The following is a 17,161-nucleotide window of genomic DNA, read 5'->3' on the forward strand; positions in this document are numbered from 1 at the left end:
AGTAGTTACTGCCTTTAGTAGTTAGAATCTTTTATTTAGCTGGAAGTACTGGCGCTCGCTGTATTGCAATAGTTCTAGTAACGAAGATTTTTGTGAGGTAAGTGATTCATGAAAGGTATAGGTTATTGTTAGTCAGGGCCATTCTTTTGTAGGGATTATTGAAAGTCAGATTGCATTGCGCTAAAAATATTGTGTGTCAGTTTAGTGTTGATCAGGATAAGCAGAGAGCGAAATGTCTGAGTACGTTCAGTTCTGCTCAGCTGTTTGAAAATCAAATAACGTAAGGGGTTTATCAGCACAATCATTCATAAATTTTTCTAAGGGGATGTTTCACATTTAGCGCTCAAAGTCTTGTAATTCTTGTCGTGCGGTCATAGTCACGTCGGAAACATTTTCACTCGAGTACAAGCGACAGCTTCACCAAAGCACTGCCCTGTTATACCTTGTGTACGGGATACAAGCGCCATCTGTATATGTGCATATCGCTATCCCACGGCTTTTGTCACCTCAGTGCATATCCACGCAAATGACTGGATGAGCCGAATCGCAGGTCGTCACCTTCTACAAACACAATGCCGCGTAAAGGACTCAGACATGAAGTCCGACACGTAAGCTGACGAGTGCTCTACTTCTGAGTAAATTTCATCTCTTATAAACACAAACTAAAAAGTTTTGCTGACGCCTGTAGCGAATCGCGGTGGTGAATAGGGATTTTTGGGCCGAACCGGTAGGCGTGCGGTGGGCCGGGCAGGCGAGCCGGCCATTAGCAGCGGCGTTGATTGTGATCTCGCTGGCGCGGCGGTACGGCACAAGTTGCAGCATCACGCGCCCGCCGAACGCGCCTTTGTTGAGCGGATCACTCTCGCCCGCCACTCGTCGTTTTGTGAATCGTGTAGGATACGCTCGTATAATAGCATCTCATGTGAACTGGTAGCGGCGGGATTTTTACTTTTCAAATGTGGCACCTCTCCGTCGTCGTTTTTTCGCCGCCCTTTCTCGCTGTCTCCCTCCTGACACCATAAAGAGAGCTTATGCGGCCGCCGCCGCGGCAGCTGCGGCACGCCGTGCCGAGCCGCACCGCGCACTACAATCAAAACTTAATTCTTACATAAATAACCAGAAATGAAACGCCGCCCCCGACACCGATCTATTTCTGCTCGACGCTTTTCCTGTGCGAAACCAAAAAAGGAAACAAAGATCGTAATTCGTTTTCGTCGTCCAATGTGCTCTGCTGGCTTCGGGCAAAAGTTGTACGGCCAGAGACAGACCGCTCCTTAACGAGACACAATTCTCAGCTAACAGAGCTGCAGTAATCTGCAGCTCGGTCTCTGGCACAAATCCTTCGTGCGCGCAATTGAACAGAACACGCCGACATTCGATTTCGCTTAGAAGAAAAGGAACCAGACGTCAAAGGAGAAGGAAAAGGCAAAGGATTGTAGGATATAGGGTGGAGACGTATGAAAATGTATCTTGAGGATTGCACAGTGTAGAGTAACAGTTCCATAACACCTACCTTTCCCCGGTACGGAGACGCTTGCGTATTGTTTTCAGCTACTAGATACAGCCGTTCCGTTACGTCAAGTGAAACAACGCAACGGTGGAGTAAGTATACTACTGGCCATTAAAACTACTACACCACGAAGATGACGTGCTACAGACGCGAAATTTAACCGACAGGAAGAAGATGCTGTGATATGCAAATGATTAGCTTTTCAGAGCATTCACACAAGGTTGGTGCCAGTGGCGACACCTACAACGAGCTGACATGAGGAAAGTTTCCAACAGATTTCTCATACACAAACAGCAGTTGACCGGCGTTGCCTGGTGAAACGTTGTTGTGATGCCTCGTGTAAAGAGAAGAAATGCGTACCATCACGTAACCGACTTTTATAAAGGTCGGATTGTAGCCTATCGCGATTGCGGTTTATCGTATCGCGACATTGCTGTCCGCGTTGGTCGAAATCTAATGACTGTCAGCATAATATGGAATCGGTGGGTTCAGGAGGGTAATACGAAACACCGTGCTGGATCCCAACGGCCTCGCATCACCAGCAGTTGAGATGACAAGCATCTTATCAGCATGGCTGTAACGGATGGTGCAGCCACGTCTCGATCCCTGAGTCAACAGATGGGGACGTTTGCAAGACAACAACCATCTGCACAAACAGTTCGACGACGTTTGCAGCAGCATGGACTATCAGCTTGGAGACCATGGCTGTGGTTACTCTTGACGCTGCATCACAGACAGGAGCGCCTGCGATGGTGTACTCAACGACGAACATGGGTGCACGAATGGCAAAACGTCATTTCTTCGGATGAATCCAGGTTCTGTTTACAGCATCATGATGGTCGCAGACGTGTTTGGCGACATCGCGGTGAACAAATATTGGGAGCGTGTATTCGTCATCGCCACACTGGCGTATCACTCGGTGTGATGGCATGGGGTGCCACTGGTTACACGTCTCGGTCACCTCTTGTTCGCATTGACGGAACTTGAACAGTGGACGTTACATTTCAGATGTGTTACGATCTATGGCTCTACCCTTCATTCGATCCCTGCGAAACAATATATTTCAGCAGGATAATGCACGACCGCATGTTGCAGGTCCTGTACGGGCCTTTCTGGATACAGAAAATGTTCGACTGCTGCCGTGTCCAGCACATTCTCCAGATCTCTCACCAATTGAAAACGTCTGGTCAATGGTGGCCGAGCAACTGGCTCCTCACAATACGCCAGTCACTACTCTTGATGAACTGTGGTATCGTGTTGAAGCTGCATGGGCAGCTGTGCCTGTACACGCCATCCAAGCTCTGTTTGACTCAATGTCAGACGTATCAAGGCCGTTATCACGGCCAGAGGTGGTTGTTCTGGGTACTGATTTCTCAGGATCTATGCACCCAAATTGCGTGAAAATGTAATCACATGTCAGTTCTAGTATAATATATTTGTCCAATGAATAACCGTTTATCATCTGCATTTCTTCTTGGTGTAGCAATTTTAATGGCCAATAGTATAGTACACACTGAGGTGACAAAGATCATGGGATACCTCATTATATCATGTTAGACCTCCTTTTTCCCTGCGTAGTGCAGCAACTCGACGTGGCAAGTTGTTGGAAGCCCCCTCCACAAATATTGACCCATGCTGCCTCTATAGCCGTCGATAATTGCGAAAGTGTTGCCCGTGTTGTATTTTGTTCATAAACTGACCTCTCGATTATGTCCCATAAATGTTCGATGGGATTCATGTCGGGCGATCTGGGTGGCCAAATTATTTGCTCGAACAGTCCAAATTTTCTTCAAACCAATTGCGAACAATTGTGGTCCAGTGACATGGTCCATTGGCATCCATAAAAATTCCGTCGTTGTATGGGAACTTGAAGTCCATGAATGGCTGCAAATTGTCTCTAAGTAGCCGAAAATAACTATTTCCAGCAAATAGTCGGTTCAGTTTGACCAGGGGGCCCAGTCTATTCCATGTACAGACAACCAACACCATTGGGTCTTGGGTCCATGGCGTCGTGGGTCTGCACCACACTCAAACCCTTCCATCAACTCTTACCAACTGATATCGGATCTCATGTGACCAGGGCACGGTTTTGTAGTCGTCTAGGGTCCAGCCGATATAATTAAAGCCCAGGAGATGAAGGCGATGTCTTGCTGTCAGCAAAGGCACTCGCGTCGGACGCCTGCTTCCGTAACCCATTAACCCCAAATTTCGCCGCTCTGTCCTAACGGTTACGTCCGTCGTACGTCCTACATTGATTTCTGCTGTTATTTCACGCAGTGTTGCTTTTCTGCTATCACTGATAACTCTACGCATATATCGCTGCTCTCGGTCGTTAGGTGAAGGTCGTCGGCCAGTGCGTTGTCTGTGGTGAGATGCCTGAAATCTGGTATTCTTGACACGCACTTGACGCTGTGGATCTTCGAATATTGAATTCGCTAACGATTTTCGAAATGGAAAATGATTATATAAAGTACAATCACCTACAACGCGACAATCTTCCAAAGAAGAAGGACCACTAGCCTTCACCCATAAGTGAACGCTGGAATCAGAATTTATCTTACAACGTCTACGACAAGACAAAGACAAACTCCCGTGCGGTAAAAGGTAGGAACCCTCACTAGCAATAATAATCTCAGAAACAGGTATAGTACGGTAAGCTAAGATTTCACGAGTTTCAAAGGATTCCAAACCGGCTCTTCCTGCATTGTTGCAAGCAACGAAAGCTACAGTTAGCCATCCGTTACCCAAACTGGAAGAAGAAGAAACTTTCATTAAAGAAAAATTTAACCTAGCACCACAAAATAAAGTTGGTCCATGAATAAGAACAAATTGAGTAGTTTTACCTACTCCTCTTATTTCGTTCTTTTTACCCTTCGCAGAAGATGTCGAAGCACCAAGAGTGCCGTCCACATTGACAAGTGATTTGTAAACCAGCATTCCGTCTATTATTTTACTTGTCTGTTTGTTGCTGGAAAACTCACTTCCGGTTGCGCAACCTCGCTGATAAGGACTTCCTTTACAGCGTTAGCAGTCAGTTCTTAAAATAGACATTATGTAATCCTGTTTTCTGCAGCAACAAGGGACCTAGTATTACTAGGACCTTGTTGCAGAATAATCCTTTATTAGGGTAGCTGGAGAACCCAGAGAGCATCCCAGTGTGCCCCAGAGAGCTAAAACACTAAGAAGAATCGCTTCTCGGCTTTTGGCAAGATCAATGTGTAGTCTTCTTTATTAATAAATTTATTTATTCTATTGAGGTTAAAAAAAGCTACCCTAATAAAGGATTATTCTGCAACAAGGTCCTAGTAATACTAGGTCCCTTGTTGCTGCAGAAAACAGGATTACATAATGTCTATTTTAAGAAATGACTGCAAACACTGTACAGGAAGTCCTATTCAGCGAGGTTGCGCAACCGGAAGTGAATTTTCCAGCAAGAAACAGACAAGTAAAATAATAGATTGTCGCATTGTGGGTGATTGTACTTTATATAATCATTGAAAGCAGTTCTCAATAAACGGCCCTTTTAAGGGCCACAAATACTACACATTGATCTTGCCAAAAGCCGAGAAGCGATTCTTCTTGGTGTTTTAGCTCTCTGGGGCACTCTGGGATGCTCTCTGGGGCACTCTGTGATACTCTCTGTGCTGCTCAATAGATGTCGAGCACAGTCTCTGATTGGTTGTCTTGTTTTTGGCGCGCGATTCAAATTGCGTTGGAGCAACACGCCACTAGTATTACTTGATGGTGTGTTGCTGGAAAATTCATTTCCGGTGCGATTGCGTAAGCTGATAAGAGTCCACATCCGCTGCGTGCGCCAGGACTGATGCTATAAATAGCACACTGTTCTGTCTAGCGCATTCACTCGGTTTGAGGCACTGCTTCTTACAATGATGCGTAAACGTTGTTTTCGTCGTCGCCGGCGAATGCTGGTTTACAAATCACTTGTCAATGTGGACGGCACTCTTGGTGCTTCGACATCTTCTGCGAAGGGTAAAAAGAACGAAATAAGAGGAGTAGGTAAAACTACTCAATTTGTTCTTATTCATGGACCAACTTTATTTTGTGGTGCTAGGTTAAATTTTTCTTTAATGAAAGTTTCTTCTTCTTCCAGTTTGGGTAACGGATGGCTAACTGTAGCTAGCTCCAACTACCATTTCGCGCTCAAAGTCTGTTAATTCCCGTCGGTGGCCACGATCACGTGGGAAACCTTCTAAGATGAATCACCTGAGTACAAACGGCAGCTCCGACAGTAAATTGCCCTTTACACGATGTGTACGTAATACCAATCCCATCTGTGTAAGTGCACGTGGCTATCGCACGACGTTTGTCATCTCAGCGAATTTTGCGTATATACCGTAAAGTTGGGAGTATAACGAAAGGGAGATAATGTTTTTTATAGACATAGAAAAGGCATATGACTCAGTTAACAGGGAAAGACTCTAGGAAGAAATGAAGAAGATAGATACAGAAGATGGTTACATTAATGTAATAAAGACAATGTACAGAGGACACCATTGTAGAATTAGAACACCATTGGGGAACTCTGAATGCTTCGAAATAAGACAAGGACTTAAGCAAGGAAGTATTCTATCTCCTGCACTTAAATGAACAGGGCAGTTAAAGATATAGTAAAAGAAAAAGACAAAAAGATAATTTTTGCAGATGATATGGTAATATGGGGTGATAAAGAGCTAGATGTACAGTTACAGCTTGATGCGTGGAAGGAAATAATGAAAAGGTATGGATTAAAAATAAATAAAGATAAGAGTGAAGTAATGGTATTTGGAAGAGAGAAAGGGATCAACGGAAATATTACCTTGAATGGAGAACCCCTCAAAGTGGTAAGAAGTTTCACTTATTTAATGAGTGAAATATCTAGGGATGGAAGAATAACTAACGAAATTAATAGGAGGTTACAGAAGGGAGGCAGTTTCTACCAAACAATAAAACACCTGATTTGGAATACGGAAGTTTCATAAAAAGCAAAACTTCTTATGTACAAGAATTATTACTTCCCTATCGTCACCTATGATGGAGAAACATGGACAATGACAGAAAGGGACTGGAGCAGAGTGCAAGCAGGGGAAATGAAATTTCTCAGAGCAGTTAAGGGAAAAACAAGAACGGGCAGATTAAGGAATGTAGAGATTAGAAAGGACCTTAAACAAGAAAGTATGAGAGAAGAAATTGAAAAAAAGAGATTAAGATGGTATGGGCATGTTAAAAGGATGCATGGGCAGAGACTCCCCAAAATTATGGAAGAACTAAAGATGGATGGGAAAAGACCTAGAGGGCGCCCAAGAACACGATGGAAAATGGGAGTGAGAGTATCTGTAGAAAGGAGAGGTGTGACCTGGCAGCAAGTGGAGGAAGAAAAGTGGTGGGAGGACCGAGCCAAATGCAGAGGACCCATCAGCACCCAGACCCGGCAGAAGCTGGAGCGGGATTCGGATACAGATAGATAGACTGCTGTTTTGTCTGTTATAATTTTATGTTGGTACATAATGAAACTCTGACGAAATAATGCTTTACTGTTGCAAACAGTGCGACCTAGAACAGTGTGTTTCCCATGTTTTCAACTGCACTGTACAAGAAAGAAATATTGAAATGTATAGGTCTTACATCATTGTAAAATCGTCTTGATCTCAATAAATGAATAAAACAGGGTAAGCAGCCAGGAGGGGAATATTAAACAAAGAGTGAATAGTTTCGGTAGGAGAAGGGGTGACGCAAAGCGAAGTTTCTTCTGGATCCCAGTTACCTCTTTTAAGCCACTGAGTCCACTGAACAGTGGCATAAGATGCTTTGCGACGAGCACTGCTGAGAGGCGCTGCAGGAGTATTCTCAAATTCTGAATGATCTAATACTTAGTTCCCATCTGGCCATTGTGCCTTAGGAAGGAAGCAAACAAGAAAGTAAGTTTGGGATTTAAAGTTGCACCAACAACGAAGTCATCTGATTGGGGGTAGGAACCATCCCATTATTTTTCTTACAAGTGTTAAGGAAACAGTAAAAAACCTAAACGTGAATCGTTTGAGTCCATTGAGCAGCTATACACTGCAGTGAAATTTAGGAGATAGCGTGAAACACTGTCCCAACGTCTGGTATCAAGTAACTTCAGGCTACTAACTTTCCTCCCCTTGCCGCCCAAATAATGGTATTAAAAATTTCCTTCACCACCATTATACGAACTGGCTAACATTGGTTCAAGCGTCACCATAATACCGTGCGTTACGAATTTCAGCTAGGGAGACTACTAGGAGCGACCGCCGTAAACCGACGCTTGAAAACGACTCTGATCAACTGTATCTGTCATCACAAACCACTCAAAATGGCTCTACCCTCTTCGATCGCTGGGTTGCTTCGGCCGTATTCATTATTCTGTAATTTGGCAGCTGGTGTATTACAAGCAATTTATTCACAATCAAACATTAAGAAGTGATGTGACGTCACCCAGTGGGCATTCCAATTATCTTCCTGTGGAGAGTACTTCCGCTCTGAACATTTATTACTATACGTATCGTTTACTCGTTTTCTAGCCCTCATAGGAAGATTGTTCGCCACGAGGAGCGAGAGTTTCTGGACCTTACATTGGGTACAGTCTCATAGCCCATCATCTGAAAATGCCATACGTCCTAATGTATTTTACTGGCGAAGACTGCGGGTGTTAAGTCTCACATGAAGGCTAAGAATTACTACCCATACGGTAAAAAGGCGTAAACAGAAACTAAAAAATGTAGCTAGTAATCTGGACTCATCACAGGGTAGGATTTGTAATTGATGAACAGATGATATGTGAGCTCTGAGGCGGTCACCCTACGGTATTTTGGTTGTGTTCGATAGTGCTGATGCTCGTATAATTTGGGGCGGGGAGAGGGGGAGGGGGCACGTCAATTGGGACGGAATGTTGAAAAGATATGGAAAATTTCATGCTCTTTTATTTTATCGATCAGGTAACCTTCGAAATCCATTTTATGGAAAGAGGAGTGGACTTTCACAGTCATTCGTCCAAATCTGATCGACTCCCTTGACAGTAGCCGGTGAAACTCTGGCGAGTGTCACCGTTTCCATCATATTTGTTCCCACCCACAACGCTAATGAAATCTAACGTTTCTCAGTGGCGTTTCAGTTAGAATCTTTCCTAATCCTCTTCATGCAGAGGCGAATAAATAACCTCTTTATTTGACCTGCATATCTCATACACAGTGATTAAGACACTGGACTCGTATCTAGCACCGTTGACTGCAATCTGTTCGTTCGACAGGAACGTTAAGCTCGACGACCGCTCCGTGTCATTCGAGAGTAACAGCAACAGAAACACAATACGGTACTCATGAAGCACTCAAAGTCTGCCACAAGAATAGGTTATACAATTCACACTTAATTACAGGTCAAAGCAAGATACATGCCACATCCACTAGAAGACTGCTCGTGAGACGACTGACTGCCACGTGGGGGATCCGGATTCGATTCCCGGTAATGTCAGCGACTTTTCCTTCCTGGTAGAACCGGTACGGCGTACACTCACCGTCGTTAGGCCAACTGAGGAACTACTAGTGCGATCAGTAGGAGTTCCAAGGTCAAGAAACCCGACAGCAAACGGGAGAGCGGTGTGGTAACCGCATGCCCTTCCATGCCGTATCCGATGACGCCAACTGCAGAGGGTAACACGGCATAATCGCATCGGAATTTCCGAATCGGCGTTTAATGATTGATGGTTGTGAATGTAAGTAACGGGCCTTTTTATAACGTCATCTTCATGCTAACTTCATCATCGAATAGGGTAACCAGCACCACTAGACTGGACAAAATGGTTCAAATGGCTCTGAGCACTATGGGACTCAACTGCTGTGGTCATAAGTCCCCTAGAACTTAGAACTACTTAAACCTAACTAACCTAAGGACATCACACACATCCATGCCCGAGGCAGGATTCGAACCTGCGACCGTAGTGGTCGTGCGGTTCCAGACTGTAGCGCCTTTAACCGCTCGGCCACTCCGGCCGGCTAGACTGGACAAAGTTTTCCCCTTGGTGTAATGAATGTCAGCTCTCTTTAGATTTGGATAAGTAGAATATAATACCCATATCAGGGAGAAATAACCCGGTAATACCCTACTAAAAAGTTAGTAGTCAACTCCTGGTACTGGTCACATTGTTTAAGCATTTAACCCTAGATTACTAAACCCTCGTAAAATTTACGATCGTAGTAGGTCGTAAAACAGGACATTTTTAATTTAATGTGGTTTGTAACATACCACTGCAGATCTAATAATTGTAATGAACTAATGCATAACCTCTAATAGGACTTCCCTTGAATAAAATGTGGAGTAGTACACTTTACGATGATTTAGTAGCAATGTAAAATTTTTCCGCTTTAGTGTTGTAGATTCAAGAGTATTACAGATTTAAGAGTATTACAGATTTAAGAGTATTGCAGATGGGAAACGTAGATTTGTTCCAGTTGTTATAGGAAACTGCAGTGTGTCTGCAAAGGAAATCACACAAGTTGCTAGTATAGAGCACTGCTCCGGTGTTTGGAGTCCTTATTAAGCAGGCAAGACAGCAGACATTGAACGAAGTCAGATATACCACGTAGGTGTCGCAACACGTCACGGAAGTGTGAAAGAGATACTTAGGGAACTTCAACCGAAATCATTGAAACAAGGGAGGCGTCGTTTCACGAAGCTCTGTTGGGTAAATGTAAGTAATAGCACAGTTACGTGTTCCGACCGTAGAAGGGGTAATTGGGCCCGAACGACCGCCGTGTCAACCTTCGCCAATGACGCAACTGGATGCGTTATGGAACGGCATGTGGTCAGCATACAAGTCTCCCGGTCGTTGTCGTGTTTCTTGACATTGGAACCGCTACAACTCGGTCGAGTAGGTTCTCAGATGTCCTCACGAGGCTGAGTGCAACCCGTACCACTCTTCCCACAAAGGAAAAAATCCTGGCAGTACCGAGAATCGAACGTGTGTGTCTTGCATAGTAGTCAGCTGCGCCGGCCACTCAGCTACGTAGGCAGACGTTGGGCAAACGTAGTGAACCGATATTCAAGCAAGACTGCGAGAAATCCTACCACCATCATCATCTATCTCACTCAGAGATCGTGAGAGACTAAAGTCTACTGACAGTTGATTTTCCCTCTCTCCGTACACGAACGGAATAAGAGAAATAATCGCATCATCAGGCACTACACTGTTGCTTTCAGAGTATGTAACGAGACGTACAACAGGCTCAACGAATTTGACATCATAAATTCATCAACAATATTCCCAAAGTAATATCTGCACAACATACTGTCAAGTAAAAATATAAACAATCTACGCTATGTTGTCTACACGACAGCTGAGGTTTTGGGCGTGATATCCGCCTTAAACGAAAAAATTGAAGGTATTTTAAGAATGTATTGTTTTTATTCGTTATTGCACTAAATGATTACGCACATTGAACTCAATTTAAATAGTTTATTTAATTTATGCCACTGGAAATCACGATTTAAGGCGGTGATACGAAACAAATGTGATAGATGTATCGTTTTGGTGAACTGACGAGGCGAGGTGAAGTCTCGACAAGTTCAACCGCGTCTTGTAAGGCTCGTACCAGATAATCAATCCGAATTATACGATTCTTCCATGAATACAGTGAAATCATATTGATAGTCACGTTTCAATTGAAAGCGCCGCATAATCGTTCGGAATGTCCGAATCGACGTTATTGAGCGGTGGAATTTATTTATGGTCGTGAATGTATGTAACAGATCTTTTTGTAATAGCACCTTCATGCTTTGTGTTTTAGTAAATTTACCATCAATATGTTGAACTTACTTAGTACTCTTTATATTACGTTAAATTACTTGATATTGTGATCGTCGTCTTCCTTTCCCTTTTATCTAACATCAGGGCGGGTTGAGACATCTATGGTACTTCCCTTTCGCCTGCCTTTCCACCATTCTTCTTCTATAACTTCTTTCTTCAGTCTAGATTCCTTCTTCTTAAACTGTTCTTTATTGAGTCAATCTATCATGCTCTAGGTTTTCCTCCTGCCCTCACTTGATCTCCAGCATCCGATTTGGTATTCTTCCACCTTCATTCTCATTACATTTCCAAATCGTTCTGACTTATTTTTCTCGGCTCTCTCATTCAACTTTTTTATTCCAATTTCGTTCCTAACATTTTCATCTCTCACTCTGTCTGTCTTCGTTTTTCCTAACATACCTCTTAGGAATTTCATTTCACTGGCTTGGAGTCTCTTGTCCACTCTACTTGTCGTTGTCCAGGTCTGCGATACCGTATGTATCTCTAAACGATGCAGTACCAAAATATCAAACTGGCTGACACGCTCACTTCCTTTGGCGCATGTCACCTTGCGAACATAAGGTTCGACTCCTGGCATAGGCCCTATAACGACATTCGTGAGAAGTATAGCAGGAGCATCAGCTCAGATCTTCAGCCACAAGTACAAGAATATTTAAGTAATACTTGTACTTCGGAAGAAACAGCGGAGAATAGACGAAGTAAATCTTGTAATGCAAAATTTTCGAACATGCATACCTTGTATTGAGATTTCGTTGCGTCAGTATAAAACAAGACATTAGCTCACCGGACACAAAATGAAACGTCTAACTAAAAAGGAGCACTGGTCACTTTGAAGGGCTTTATAGGCCGTAAAACTGCCGTCGACGACCCAAAAATGGTTCAAATGGCTCTGAGCACTATGGGACTTAACTTCTGAAGTCATCAGTCCCCTAGAACTTAGAACTACTTAAACCTAACTAACCTAAGGACACCACAAACATCCGTGCCCGAGGCATGATTCGAACCAGCGACCGTAGCGGTCGCGCGGTTCCAGACTGTAGCGCCTAGAACCGCTCGGCCACCCCGGCCGGCGTCGACGACCCCATGAGGCGCTTAATTCACAGTGTGCGGAGGGTGTAATTCAGGCCGGACATGGTTTTGTGATGTTTTGAGGGTGTTTTTAGTCCATGGTTGGGCCCTCTCATTTAGGTTACCGTCAACATGAACCAGGATGTTTACTTCAACATTCTCGGTGACCCGCCTTTCTCTTATATCTTCAGGTGAGTATGTCTACTAACTAACTAACTCCGCCCGAGCTGCCCATGAAGGCCGCCGTGTCATCCTCAGACCACAGGCGACACTGGATGCAGATAGGGAGGGGCATGTGGTCAGCACGCCGCTCTCCCAGCCATATGTCAGTTTACGAGACCGGAACCGCTACTTCTCACTCAAGTAGCTCCTCAGTTTGCCTCACAAGGGCCGAGTGAACCCCGCTTGTCAACAGCGCTCGGCAGACCGGATGGTCACCCATCCAAGATTTAGCCTAGCCCGACAGCGTTTAACTTCGTCGATCTGACGAGAACCGTTGGTATCACTGCGGCAAGGCCGTTGACAAGTATGTCGTCTAAGATGAGGAAAACGGCGTTCATGGTGCTGCACGCATGCGTTCCTGGTTTGAAAAATACTCAATCATCCCATTGCACCTTCACTGGCACGCTAAATCACTAGATATAACCCCGTAAGAAATATCTGGGATGTTCTGGAGAACGTAGCAATCAACATTACTCAATTTGGAAGCTCTACAGGGTCCCGTCATCAATGGGCGGCTTCCGGCGGCCGTTGTGGCCGAGCGGTTCTAGACGCTTCACTCCGGAACCGCGCTCCTGCTACGGTCGCAGGTTCGAAACCCGTCTCGGGCATGAATGTGTGTGATGTCCTTAGGTTAGTCAGGTTTAAGTAGTACTAATTCTAGGGGACTGATGCCCTCAGATGTTGTCCCATAGTGCTCAGAGCCATTTGAACTATTCAAAGGGCGGCTTCAGTTGGTTGGAGCGTACCTGAATAAAATTGTGGAGTCTCTTGCTGGACGAACTTCAAGGTAGAGGCGGTGTTGCACGGTATTACAGTGGTTTCTATAGGGAGTGACTAATTTTTGTTCTGTGTCTGTAACATGAACGAAACACTAGGAAATCGCTAATGCAATATGCAGTGCGTGGGATGTATTCATTGTTCGATTGTTGGAGTGAAGCACCTAACTCGAATATTTACGACACCGTAAATATTTAACGACGATATTATCAGGACTCGTACAAACGTGTTGGGGGAGGGAAGAGACCGGCCTGTTTTCAGTTTTTGTTACGTTTTAACTCCGCGTCGACAGTGACGTTGCTGAAAAGATATATAGCACCGTTTTAGATAATGGAATTTACACATGTCTTCTCCAGAACACGCGAAAAATGCCTTAGTACCTGATGCCCTCTCTCGGTGTCGGCTTATCGCTTCCATTTCGATAAAACTGTTTCAAAAATCTAACGAGCTCCCTTATCTTAGGTACCCTTTACGGAACTTCTCCCGCACGTTCTTCTTTAACACTATGTTACCTTAGCCTGCCAGTGTACCGAAGAAGCGAACATGCACTTTTCCTCTAAACATTGTAAAATGACTTCCACGCATTTCGGTATCCACACTGTTTATGTATAATGCGGCACTCATTTACGGATTGACACAAAGTCTATCACAGGCAACAACGCTAGCAGGCCATCCTGATTTAGGTTTTCCGTGATTTCCCTAAATCACTCCAGGCAAATGCCGGGATGGTTCCTCTGAAAGGGCACGGCCGACTTCCTTCCCCATCCTTCCCTACTCCTATGAGACCGATGACCACGCTGTCTGGTCTCCTTCCCCAAACCAACCAACCAACAACAACCAACAACGCTAGCAGGTGTGTGCAAATATTAGCCGTGACTAACTTACTTCTCAGTCTCAGAGACAGGGCCGACTTCTGCAAAGGCGGAGAAAATGAGCAGCTGACAGTCGTCAAACAAACACTGTCTACTTTCCCTGTCGGGAACTGATAACGAATGAACATTGCCCGAAAGGACGCTGGTCATTCGCAGGAATAAAATACATCTGGCAAGAATCGACGTCGGCCTCACCACTCCATAGCAACCCACATCCTATGGCTTGGTTCGGAACCTCATCCCTTATGACATAAAAGTTTTCTAAGTATGGTACCGCGACATGATGTAAAAAAGAATCCAGAAGAAACCATCGTTTCGGCCACGGTTACAGAAGAAGACCACTGTAACTGTTTCTCCAGTATACTTTTTTTACATTAGGACTTGATACCATACACTGGTAGACACAGAAGAAGGCCACTGCAACCATGACCGAAAAGTAGGTTTCTCCAGTATCGATTTTTACATTATGACACGGCAGAATACTCAGAAACCTTTAATATCAACTGACTATAGCCACGGAAGCCATCTTTCTTTTTCTTGGCGTTTATCTCATATCTTCACGGAGCCGGCATGTTAATTGTAGTACCTGCCAATGTTAGTGGTAGACGGTGGTCTTTTCTGTCGCCATCTCTTTCTCCCGCGGAATGGAATTCGTGTACCCCAACTATCTGTGGCTAGTGTTATCACTTGTGGAAGTGAGCGACAGTTTTGTAAGCGTTTGCTGAGGCGGAACGCCAATACAAGCCCGGTAGTCACCTAGTCGGATGTGGGAAATCACCTAAAACCCACATACGGGGTAGCCAGCACACTGGCCCTCGTCGTTAATGCGTCGGGTGGATTCGATCCCAGACCGGCGCACCTCCCCAAATCACGGAAGCGGCGAGATAACGATCGCAGCTATCCAGAAATGTGACCTGATCCTTTAGCAACCTCAAATCCCTCAACCACATAAATTTCATCCTACACACCAATCAAAAATCTACAACTCCCATAATATCCTTACCTCGGGCAGTCTACAGAAACTCATCACTTCATTCATCTGTGAAAATATTTGAAGCAATGAACAAATCAGTCTTTTATCTTTACCTATTTCATGAAAACATTCATTTTTTAACGCCAAGTAAAACTTTTTAAATTCTGAATTCTTAAAATCGATTGGCTGAAGGTTGGCGAATTGTAACCGCTGACAGCCCTTCACCGACCGCTCGTGTGGAGGAGGGTGAGGAAATAACAATATAGAAAACAAAAATCGACGTCATCTCGACTAATTCGAAGCAACAGACAATATTTATCAGAGCTGTTCTACTTTGCTGCCCAGACTGCTGGTTGTTGCCTACAATCCGTCCGAAAACGGAGAGCGGTAGTAGCAAGTCACTGTAAGCGCCGAGAGAGCTGTTTGGTATCTAAGGATGGGCGCAAAAGACGCATACTACTGAATGGGAAGAGTAACAAATGTCACTAGAACGTAACAGAATTTATGCTCAGGATAGCAAACACATGATCACATAAATTTCTTATGCAGGGTGAGACACCTACGCTGTTCACTTCAAATACCTCAAGGAGCGAAATGGCGCAGTGGCAACACACATCCGGCCATTCCGATATTTGTTTTCTTTGGTTTCCCAAAACTAATTATAACAAACGTCGGGATGGCTTCTTCGCGAAGGATGCGGCCGATCGTTAGCGATTCTTCCCTGATCCGAGCGTGAGCTTGACCTTCGTCCCTAATGACATCGCAGTCGACGGGCCATGCAAACCCAATCAATCCTCTTCCCCTCTTCACAGATCCGTCTGTCTTACAAGGGGAATCCGCCAAAGGTCGCTCGCTGATACAATCGAAACTTGGCACGGTGAAACAAGGATAAAAATAAAGGGACACTTATTTTGACTCAGGTGTCAACACTCCTTAGTTTCCGAGAAAATGAGGGTAAAGGTTTCGATGGCACTTAATCAGCCTTCTCACGCACCGCCTATCCAAGTGAGTTGGTAGTGCAGTGGCTAGGAGTACAGCTACGAACTTTTGCGCCCCATGTTCAAATCAAATCTTATGTTTTTTTCTCTCATCTTCTTGCCGCGGAAGTTCGAAAATGGTTCAAATGGCTCTGAGCACTATGGGACTTAACATCTGAGGTCATCAGTCCCCTAGACTTAGAGCTACTTCAACCTAACTAACCTATGGACATCACACACGTCCATGCCCGAGGCAGGATTGGACCTGCGACCGTAGCAGCAGCGCGGTTCCGGATTGAAGCGCCTAGAACCGCTCGGCCACAACGGCCGGCTGCCGTGGAAGTGTCTGGTCGTCCCAGTGCTAGATGCCATGGAGTTGGTTGCTTCTAAGACAGAGAGCAAAATAATTAGATGCGCATATCTTGTTCAATAAACTTCTGTTACTTATCTTGAATAGCATCAAGGCAGAGCAAAATACAAAGCGTGTCCGTGAGATAGGCCGGTTCTATACCCACAATAACAACAGAGGCTGAATGACAACACTTCGGCGCGGTATCGATAGCGCACGATACCACAGGAAGTATGCGGCATTAATATTTTTTTGTGACGTGGTTAAATGCAATGGAATTATAAAAACAAAGAAGTGAGCATTTCAGATATTATTAAGACTAGCTTTTATCATCACAACTGACACGGATTAACACTTTCCAGGAAACTGTTACCAAAAGTATTTGTTTGTCTCCAATAAGCCAGTGCCAAATTTGGTACTCGAGCCCAACAAGTCTTACAGTTAATGTAATGGCAAGAGAGCCTGTACGCAACGGCCATAAAATCGGAAGAGTTCACAAAAAAGGCCTATCATCAGTTTTCGGAAAATGTTTTGCGCCCTTACGTAAGACTTCGTGCGGTGAGCAAAGCGATCTTCTTTATACGATGAGCTGTTTG

This window comes from Schistocerca nitens, chromosome 3 (assembly GCF_023898315.1).
Source record: "Schistocerca nitens isolate TAMUIC-IGC-003100 chromosome 3, iqSchNite1.1, whole genome shotgun sequence".
Lineage (NCBI taxonomy): Eukaryota > Metazoa > Arthropoda > Insecta > Orthoptera > Acrididae > Schistocerca > Schistocerca nitens.